At 29.9% G+C, this 11,342-nt stretch overlaps 1 long non-coding RNA gene across 1 annotated transcript; it reads right to left on the bottom strand.

The window, feature by feature from the left end:
• Positions 1-411: 411 nt before the first annotated feature.
• Positions 412-9,843, bottom strand: LOC147816414 (uncharacterized). Its single transcript, XR_015433521.1, has 2 exons — positions 9,603-9,843; positions 412-770 (listed from the first exon to the last, which is right to left on the bottom strand). It is a non-coding gene; the product is annotated as an uncharacterized LOC147816414 (long non-coding RNA).
• Positions 9,844-11,342: the final 1,499 nt, after the last annotated feature.

Raw genomic sequence — 11,342 nt, forward strand, 5'->3', positions numbered from 1 at the left:
TATAGCTTCTCAAACCGAGAAAAATTCTCCTTTCCATCTATTTTGCTTGATTATTTTGGGGAAAACAGTAATTTTTTATCAGCCTGACTACTTTGCTTTTAGAACTTAGAGATTTACAAGATAAAATATCGATTAATATGAAATTTTTTTTATTTGACGATTTGATTAATGGAAACATAAAATAAATAGAACATATGTAATACTGTCTGCATATTTTCGTCTTTCTTATTCGGAAATTTATGCGGTGTGAGAAGTTTTGATGAGTGCAAAAATGTTCAGTTTTTTGTATATCAAAGAAAATTAACATGAAATATCTTCTTCTGTCAAAATAAATAAAATGCAACTGATTATTTATCTCTTACTTAATATGTATGATATGATAAATGTAGGAAACGTAATGATAACAAAATATTTTTTTAAAAGAAATCGTTTAATGAATGTAGAAGCTCCAAACATATTTTTTTAACACAAAACAACAAATAAATATTATGATTATCATAACAATTAGTATATGACAAGTGTATTAGTACAAATCAGATATGCCATAATTATATTAGGTATTTTGTTATATAAAAATATTATCTGTATAATAACCATTAGTGAATAATACAAAACTGATACACCATAATCAACTATTTCGTCAATACATAAACAAATGATATTATAGGTATAATAACCACCAGTGAATATACAACATATTTAACATGAAGGAATTAGCGAAACAATCCTCATTAAAATAAATTACTTCCTCGTCAGATATTCTCCTTTCTCTGAAAAATAAGAGGAAATTTTTGTGAGCGTACTTGCGTATATTGAATGAAATTTTATGCATATACACATGAATTGTATGTACGTACATGGACACAAACGTATATTGTACCTACAGGAACGCATGCATACATTATATGTATACAGGTGCATATACACGTATAAATAAAAATGCATGCATACACACGTATAAGTAAAAATACATGCATACACACGCAGTATATAATTATATTTATGTGGTCACTTTAAGTATCGTTGTATGAATGTTGTTGTTAATTTACGTCGCACTAGAGCTGCACAATGGGCTATTGGCGACGGTCTGGGAAACACCCCGGAGGATGATCCGAAGACATGCCATCACAATTTTGATCCTCTGCGGAGGGTTCCTTGGGGTATTAATCCGTTTTTCCTTCGAGGAGAATTTCATTCCCCCTTCCTTACCCGTCGAATATCGAAGCCCCTGTTATTATAGTTTAGAAAACGATTAGAAGCTGTTAGCGAAGAATTCTGAATGCTCTGCGAGTGTACTATGCACGATTCTTTATCGCCTTACGAGATCATCGCCAACAAAACCAATTATTTTTATTTTTTGAATCCGGAATGAAAACTTCAGCAGAAAAGTTCCGATTTCTGTGTGGATGTTAGTTTCTGTTTAGTTAAAGTGATTCTTCGCTTACCTGACCAAGTATCAATCTTCATTTCTATAGTTTTTTTTTTCTTTTCTCTTTATTTCAATCGCTTTATTTTGTTATTCACAGATATAATTTAAAACAAAAGAATTCACTAAAATAAAAAGTTTGTTTTTCATTAAAGCTTCATATGTCATTAAAATTAAATAAATTTGTGTTATAAAATTTTTAGCAAAATAATTTCACCCCATGTTTTAAAATGCTTTAAGACAGGGAAAAAATTATATATCACATTTACCCATTATAGCTTTCTGATTATGTCATTTTAATAAAGATAAAAAGGATATGAAAAGAATAGTGTAATAATGTAATCTCTAGGAGAGGAGATTTTATTAAATAAAAATGGAAAAAAAGTTGGAATAACATACATTAATAAAAAATTTTATTTTAAAATTATATACATGTATGTGTCTAATCATAAATACAGGAGTTTGACAAAATAATTGAGACACTTCGATACTAACACATTTTTTAATATTTGAAAAATAAATTCTTAGAGAATCAGTTCATAAATTTAAAAATTATTAAATGGTACGATTTCTCCTACATATCAATGAAGTTTAACGCTTTTTGAAGTTTGAGGTGCCGACAATGAACTGCAAACGGAAAAATTTTTTTTCAACAACTGTGCCAAAAAATGTGGCTGTAAATTTGTAACTCATAACTATTATTTTGGATATTATATGCAATAATTGGACAAAACTTCGTACACCTTGGTTAAATACTTATGGAGTTGGTTAAATATTTATTTATAAAAAAAAAGTTTTTTTTTTTCTTTTGCTATAGTTTAAATATTAAAAAAAATTAAACAAAGCACTTGAATCAATTTTAAACTGATAACGAAATTATTGCTTTAAAATTAAAAGAATAATAATTAAAACTGCGCCAGATAGGAGTAATTGAAGTAGTTGCTTTATACAGCGCATGTGCGAAAAAAAATTTTAAAAAAAATTTATCCTAATTTTACAGTGACATTATCGTATTTGACAACTAATAAGTTAAATCCGATTTGAATATCTTAAAAATGAAAAAAGTTTCAAGCAATTTCCTAAGTAGTTCTCTTACTCTTTTTAGAAAAAGCTCAAAATTATGAGGGATTTTCCACAAATTTCATTTTGTGCTATTAAACAAGATTTATTAACAAATGATAATACGCTACAAATGATGGTCTGGACAACAAAGTGTGATGGAATTAGGAAATAAAACATGCGAAAGAAAAGATACTTTTATCGGCATAATCTCCAACCGGTGTCATTTATAAATCTTGTTTACTAGTACAAAATGAAATTTGTGGAAAATCCTTTATTATTTTGAGGTTTCTTTTAAAAAGAAAAAAAAACTCCTTAGAAAATTGCTTAAGCTATTCAAATCGGACTTAAGTAGTTGTCAAATAAGATTCACTACAAAATTAAGAAAATTTTTAAAATTATTTATTTATTTTATTTAGTTATTTTTTTGGCGTATATGCGCAGTATAAAAAAAACGTTACTTACACGTATTTGGAGCAGTTTTTAACAATTTTTTTTAAAAATTTTTATGTCAATAATTTTTTAATCAATTTAAAATTGATTCAAACGTTTTTTATTTTATTTTATTGAATTTTTTTAAAGTTATTAAAAAAACGCAAGGCAAGAAAATAAGTTTTTTTTTTAAATTTTTTTTTTACAAAAATGTTCATATTTTCAGAAATATTTGAGTTACGTTTACGAATTTTAGTTCAATTATTGTATATAAGAACCAAAATAATAAGTCAAAAATTTATTACTACATTTATTTGTCATAGAGTGTTCAAAAGCATTTTTTCCGTTTGTCATTCATTCTCGGTGCCTCAACCCTCAAAAAGCTTTAAATTTCATTGATATGTATAAGAAATCACAGGATCTAAATTTATTATTTGATTCTCTATGTATTTTCTGAGAAATATCAAAAAATGTGTTAGTATCGAAGTCTTTCGATTATTTTGTGCAACTCCTGTAGTATTCTTTTAATCAAAATTCGAACATTTATCTTCATTTTGAATGAAAAAATCGAACATTATGATTTTAATAATTTGGAAGTATACTTTTTCAATAATCATTTTGTTTAAAATAATTAAACACTACTGTAGAAACGTGAGGGGGCTATTGTGGATAAGTTATAAAAATAATTATTTAATCTATTGTTAATTATTAAAAGTAAATAAAATTGAAATACCATTCAATTTTCAACTTGGTTATTCGATTTGTTAATATTCTGTACCACCGCTATATTTTTAATAAGATACAGCGATCGCCGTGTCTATAAATGATAGCAAAATGATAAATTATAGCATTTTGTCACTTAATTTGAAAATAAACAAAAGAACCAATAATAATTCAGCCAGTCTTTTGTGTTTAAAATAGTAGTTTGAAACAGCCCAGGTGTGGAAATCAAAAAAATTTTCTCTACAAATTCAGCAAAAGCTGCATTTGAATGGGGAAAAAAATTATACATTGTTGGCAATTAATAACATATTTTTCCGGAATTTACTTAAAAGGAAGCATTTGGATAAGGAAGGATTTTAAATAATTTAGATAAATACGTAAAATGTGGTCATCATGCTCTGAAGTTTATATATGATAAAAATATCGGGCAATCGTACCTTATCTTTATTGTTAAAACTTTTGATTTTAAAATGATTTAATATATCAATTTAAATATCTCTTAACTAAAAATATAATGAAAACTAGCTAATAGTCACTTCATGCTTGACGAAAATACATTTAAGAATATTTTTATCAGCAGCTGGCGCGTCACCCCTACGGACGCCAACCCGAAGGGGTGTCCCTTTCGTACGCCAAAACGAAGGGGTGTGCAACCCTACGGCACAACCCCTCTTTAACTACCTATATCATTATCTCCTCCATCATGGCTGCAGCTTCTTAGAGGGGTGGGGGCTGAAATTCAGGTGCATCTAAAAACGGATTAATACCCCAAGACACCTCTGCGGTTGGGATGGCACCCCCGCTTCGGTAGCCCGACGACCTGCGCGCGAAGTCGAGCACTTTACAGTAGCACAGTTTAACGAGGACCAATACCGCACACCCTCGGTCCCTACGCAGACTGATCCAAGTGGTCACCCACCCGCACACTGACCGCAGCCAGTGATGCTTGACTTCGGTGATCTGCTGGGAACCGTGTCTTAACGATCAGTCCACTACGGGACATCGTTGTATGAATAACATTGTTATTAAATAGTACATGCATATAGTACATGCACACGTGAGTACATTGTATGTCATATGAACGTAGAATGAATAAATTATTTGTTGAAAACAAAAAGCAGACCACTCTGAAAATTTTTTGGTCTAATGATCGGTTGTTTTTGTTGGTCTATGTCGCACTAACGATGAACAATGGGCTATTGGTGTAGAGTTGGGAAACATTCCTGAGGATGATATGAAGACATGTCAACACAATTTTGATCCTCTGCAGAGGGGATGGATCTCCTGCTTGACGACCTGCGAGTGAAATCGAGATCTTAATGGTTGAAAAGTTTAATTAGGATAGATACCGCACACCTTTGGTTCCTTTGTAGGTTGATCAAAGTGATCACCCATCCACACACTGACAGTGATCCTTGACTTCGGTGTTCTACTGGGAACAGTGTCTTAAAGTTCACTCTACTGCGAGATGATCCAATATTTACGTTCTTGAACTCAATCTTAAGGGTTCAAAGGATCTCAAATATGTTAATTAATTAATGCAAACCATATTTTAAGTTATTAAATTAGACAAAAATAAAACGTACTTTCTCTGAAAAACATACCTTTTCTCGACGGATACACATTTCTGACCCACAAAATATAGGGCGTAGCCGCACTCTGGGAAATATGGTCCTAATAATAGGTTGGTCAAACGAGCCGTCAAACGGGTTTTCGCAATCCGAAATAAATCGTCCCAATAGTGAGGTCTGAGTCCAAAGCTTAGACTCCTTAATGTTAATTTGACTTTTTGAGTATTTCACCATGTCTTGAGAACTTTTAAAACGAATTAAAATAATTTTGCATACAAACATAAATTTCGTTTATCCAAAGATAATTCTTTGCAAAATATAACTTTTAGTAAATATTTACTTTTTTAAAATTTTATTTTATAATATCCAAAAAATTTTTGATTATTACAGTACACAATTTTTTATGACATTTTAAAGAAGGAAATTTTAAATGGCAAAATACAACATTTGAGTAGAATGGATCGAATAGTTCCTGAAAAATTGAATTTTGAAAAAGTCACATTATTAAGAGCCATTCGATTGATTTCGTTCAAATTTTGCGCTTTGCCATTTAAAATTGTTTAACTTAAATTCAAAATTTTTTAGACTATCATTGAATAAAATAATTAAAAACAATTATTTTGACTAAAATTTATATTTTGCATGGAATTAGTTTTGGACAAACGAATTTTTTAATTGAGTGCAAAAAAATTTTCAATTAATTTAAGATGCTCTCAAGATGTGGTCTCATACGTAAAAAATATTAACATTAAGGGGTACAAACCTTGAACCGCTCTTCTGACTATAACTATTGGGACTATTTTTTTCCAGATTACGGCCACCCCTATAATTTGAGAGTCAAAAACCCAAGAAACGCCATAAAAAAGTTATGTTTGTTCAGAGAAAGTATGTTTTTGTGTCTGATTTCGTAACTTTAAATATCGTGGGCACTAAGTAATTAGCATATATGTCATCCTCTCGAACCTTTAAGATTGAGTCCTTGAATGTGAAGATACGATCATTAGATGAAAACTTATTTAGAATGGTCCATTTATTTTTTGCGTATTGTACATACGTATATATACTTTAAGTAGTATATATACTTTAAGTAGTATATATACTTTAAGTAGTATATATACTTTAAGTAGTATATATACTTTAAGTAGTATATATAAGTATGCATAATCTTATGTACGTTAATTCACATATATGCAGATACACGCATACTTTATATGAATATATAATGTATATGTCACGGGCAATGTAAATAATTGGGCATTGTTTATAATGCCCGGGCAATTTAAAAAGTGCCCAAAAGGATATGACAAAATGATAAATTATGTTGCAATTATTACATTGCCCGGTCATTATGTATAATGCTAAAAGTCAAGTGGGCAATTTGTGTCACACACAGCCACAGTGTGTCTTGGGATATTCATCCACTTTTAGATACACCTGCATAATTTTTTTAAAATTTTTTCCCGCACATGCGCTGTATAAAGCAACTACTTCAATTACTCTTATCTGGCGCAGTTATTATTATTTTTTTTTTAATTTTAAAGCAATAATTTCGGTATCAGTTCAAAATTGATTCAAACGCTTTGTTTAATTTTTTTTAAACATTTAAGTTATAGCAAAAGTCGCACTAGACCTAGTATATATTTCGGACATTTACCAAAGGTCTAGTCACACTAGGTCTGGTTAAGTGCCATTGCCCGGTATATCCCACACTGATGTTTTTTTAAGGTCAAGTGCCACTGCCCGGTATACATTTGCCCGGTATACCCTACACTGGTGTTTTTTTAAGGTTCAGTGCCCCTGCCCGGTATACATTTGCCCGGTATACCCTACACTGATGTTTTTTTAAGGTCAAGTGCCACTGCCCGGTATACCCTACACTGATGTTTTTTTAAGGTCAAGTGCCACTGCCCGGTATACCCTACACGGATATTTTTTTAAAGTCAAGTGCCATTGCCCGGTATATATTTGCCCGATACTCCAAACACTGATGTTTGTTCTAATATATCGTCAGTAAGTATTAAAATATCGAATAAATGTAATTATATCCACGAATAAATTAGTATCAAATTGGATGTAATAAATATTTCGGACATTCACCAAAGCGACTAATTTGATTGTCAACATTCACCGGTGAACATTGGCCAGCCAGAATCACACCACACGCACGTGGTTGTCCCATTGCTGTCAATTAATCAAAGTGCCCAAAGAAATAATAGCGGTATTTATAATGACCGGGCAATGTGAGAAATTATCGTAAAGTAATTCAAATTTATCAAATTGCCCAATTTTAATGGTCATTATTCATAATAACTAAGCATTATGAATACTGACGTAAATAATTACATTGCCCGTAACATATATATGTATCTATGTAAATGTGGGTATATTTGTACGCCCGTACGTTTGTACGTATATACACAATTTATATATGTTCAATATATGTACGCATATATGCGCTATGTAATAACGATGTATGCACTTATGTATAAACAGGGCGCAAAAAAATGAAAACCCTGAAAATATTTTATCTATTGATCGGATTTTAATGTACATAATACTAATCGATCTTATTTGTTTGAATGTCTAACTTTATGAGGGATTCAGTTCCTAGACCCTTAAAACAGGAGAAGCACCTGCCATCTGCAAAATATGGTATCAACAGTTTATGAAGGAGAGCGGTTGAAAGTTTGAATCACTTAATGTTAAAATTCCTTTTTGCAAATTTCGTATTGTATAACTTTTAAAGCAAATCAAAAATTTAAAATTTGAATGAAATCAATCGAAGTGTTCTTCAGAAATCGAATTTTCTATAAATAGCTTTTTTTTAGAATTTGACTACCTAGAAACTATTAGTCCGATTTCATTCAAATTTCTCATTTTGCCTTTAAAATTACTTTCTTAAAAATTATGGAAAAAAATTTCTATATTTTGCAATGCAAAGTGTTTTCGACAATTAGTAAATAAAATAAAAAATATTTATTTAAAGTTATTTTTTGCATAGAATTATCTTTGGATAAACGAATCTTATAATAGTGTGCAAAAACTTCATGATTCGCTTAAAAAAGCTCTTCAAATACAGCGAAATACTCAAAAAGCTTTGTTAACATTAAGAGATCCAAACATTCAATCGCTCTCCTGCCTAAACAACTTTGGCAATATTTTCAGGCTGGAAAACTTTTAAAATATTGACTACCTTCCATATTTTTAGGATCAAAAATTCAAATCCATTGGAGAAAAAAAATCGTTTTTTTTTTCTTCTTGTTTTGTAACTTAAAATATCGTTTGTATAAATTAATTAGCATGTACAAGATTAGGTCCTCGAACAAAAAAAAAAAAATTGAGACTCAAGACGTAAACCATTTACGTATTAGATTGAAAGTTATTTAAGACGAGTAATTTTGTTTCGCACTATATATAAATATGAAGTCGAATCAATAGATAAACTACATTCATAGTTCCGAAAATTTTGTGGTAGAAGCAATCCATCAATTAGCACAATCGATCACGTTATCTTCCATGTTGAACCCGAACTATCGCCTAATACAAACTGAACCAGGGTGTCCTAGTACCGGTCACAAAAATTTTAATGGCTATTATTCGAAACTTGACAGTATTCGACGATTTTTGATCAATTATAGAAATCAAATTTCTCAAATGAATTCCAATTTCAAAATGAATCACAATTAATCGTATAAGCAATCAATTCTACTTATGGTGATTAGAAAACGAATAAAACATGTATTATCATGTCTTGAAATTAAAAGTGCTTAAGCTAATCGGAAAGTTACCGAAATTACAAATACAATCTTCTAGCTATGGATACACTCGAAAGTGGGTTAAGAAAATATTATAAATGCTACGTTTGGAAAAAATCAGATTCAAATTATAGTAATACACAGTTTCTATTTTAAAATCCTGATAAGTAGTCTGGAACCTCATAAAACTTTTTAATGTGGATAAATCTTCAATTTCTGAAATATTATTTTTATTTGCTGGGCTATATTTTGGTATTAATGTAAATGTAACTAACGTTAGTGCTAATTTCCATTTTTTATAATAACTATAAATGTATTGTAAATGCTATTTACTTAAATCTATCGGCAACTCATAAATAAAAAAAAATTAAGGTAAAATAGTAATAACAGTAATAAATGAAAGTATTGATAATTAAATTTAAATTATAGTTTCAGTGTTTACTTGAAACTTACTGAAATTAAGAAGGGAGCATAATAACCATTTAATATCCTTTGGGTAAGGCCGTTCCAAGCATAAATTTAAGTTTTAAATTCTTAAGTTAATATTAATTATTGATAACCTTAAAAAAACAAATAACAATGTGTAAATTAAATACTTAATAAGGCAAATGAAATGCAATTAAACAGTGTACCTACTTTTTATATCAACTAAAGGGAAACATCTTAAACTTGGAAGAATAAAACAGAATATCATTAAGAAACTTCAATTTTAAACTTAAATCAAGCAAGTAAACTCCAAGATTGTAAATGATCAGTAGCCGTAATATTAGTACAAATTTGCGCATGACGTAAGCAGCAGTTTTTAAGACAGCATTTTGAGAGTGAGAAGAATCAGGGGTTTGCAATAATTTTCAAGAGTTAAATTTAGTGAGATTATTTTTTTTCATTTTCTTTTATTTTCTTTTATTTTTCTTTTATTTTATTTTCTTTTATTTACTATTTTTAGTTGAATAAGGATATTGAAGTTTGAACATTAAGCATTGCCTCAAAGTTTCGGTACAATAAGGCTAATGGAAGTTTTTCTAGTTTTTAAAAGAGCTTCGCTTAAAATTTTATTTATTGCTTTTCCATTTTAATTTTATGTATTTTAGACGTATATTTGTTTCATTTTTCGAATAAGACGTTAAAAGAAAGAGAATAGATTTAAAATAATATCTTCCGATTTTTTGAACGACTTAATTAAATTTTAATTAAACAGACTTTTAGCCTCCCCCCCCCTTTAGAAAGACTTATTTTTCTTTATATTAGTCCCTTTTACATTCTTTTTTTATTTTGAATTTTTATTTTCAACAGTGTTTTGCCGATAATGTATAGAGGAAATTCTTGACACGAAAAAACTGCTGCAAAATTTCAGGAATGGTTGAATATTTACATACCTGCTTACTTATAAACTTTTTCGAGAAAATCTTTTGCAGCAGTGCCAAAATTTAAGTTAAGAGGTATAAAATTTTTACATCCTTTTAAAATATGTAATTTCACCTGACACAATGCAAAATTTGAGCATAATCGGTTGAATAGTTTCTGAGTAATCGAATTTTAAATATATACAGGAACAATTCGATAGATTTAGCTCAATTTTTCTGCATGCAATTATCTTTGGATAAACGAATTTTGAAATTATGTTCAAAATTTTTTTAACTCGCTTAAAAAGGTCTCTATATATGGCGAAATATGCAAAATATAAAATTAAGATAGAGGCATCCAAACTTTGGATCACCCTCATGATCAAACTATAGGGACAATATTCCCCAGATTGTGGCTACAGCCCCCTATATTTTGGGGGTTCAAAATCTGAATCCGTCGGAAAAAAGGTATGTTTCAGGTATGAAAGGTATTCAGGGAAAACACATTTTTGTGTTTAATTTCGTAACTTAAATAATCGCCTGCACTAATTAATGAGATTACCCCTCCGAAAATTAAGATTGAGTTATAAAACGTGAAAATTCAATCATTAGATCAAAATCTATTCAGTGTGGTCTGTCTTTTATTTTGTACACTATACATCGAGTTCTGTGAACAAAATGTTCTTAAATTCACTCCAAAGATATGATGAAAAAAACTGTGGGTCTAGGTTTTGAATCCACCCAGTTTTAGAGCGGGTACCAGCTTGTCAGGGAAATAAAGGCGGTAGGTGCACAATGCTGATTTTATTTTCACCATCACTCCTCGTTAGTCATAAATCGTAGAGTCTTAATATCGATGACCCTCTAGCTCACAATAGACAGTTGGGCGAATTTTTTCTGTATATAAATATTTTAAATAAAATTTCTCTTCGCGGATATTTTATTGCTATACCATAACTAGGTTTGCAATGAAGTAAAATGAACGAGAGAAGGCCAGACATTTTAAAGGAACCGTAAAGCATGGGACCCCTAA

Source organism: Parasteatoda tepidariorum, chromosome 1 (assembly GCF_982258835.1).
Source record: "Parasteatoda tepidariorum strain Cologne lab strain chromosome 1, Ptep-v5.0, whole genome shotgun sequence".
In the NCBI taxonomy this organism is placed as follows: domain Eukaryota; kingdom Metazoa; phylum Arthropoda; class Arachnida; order Araneae; family Theridiidae; genus Parasteatoda; species Parasteatoda tepidariorum.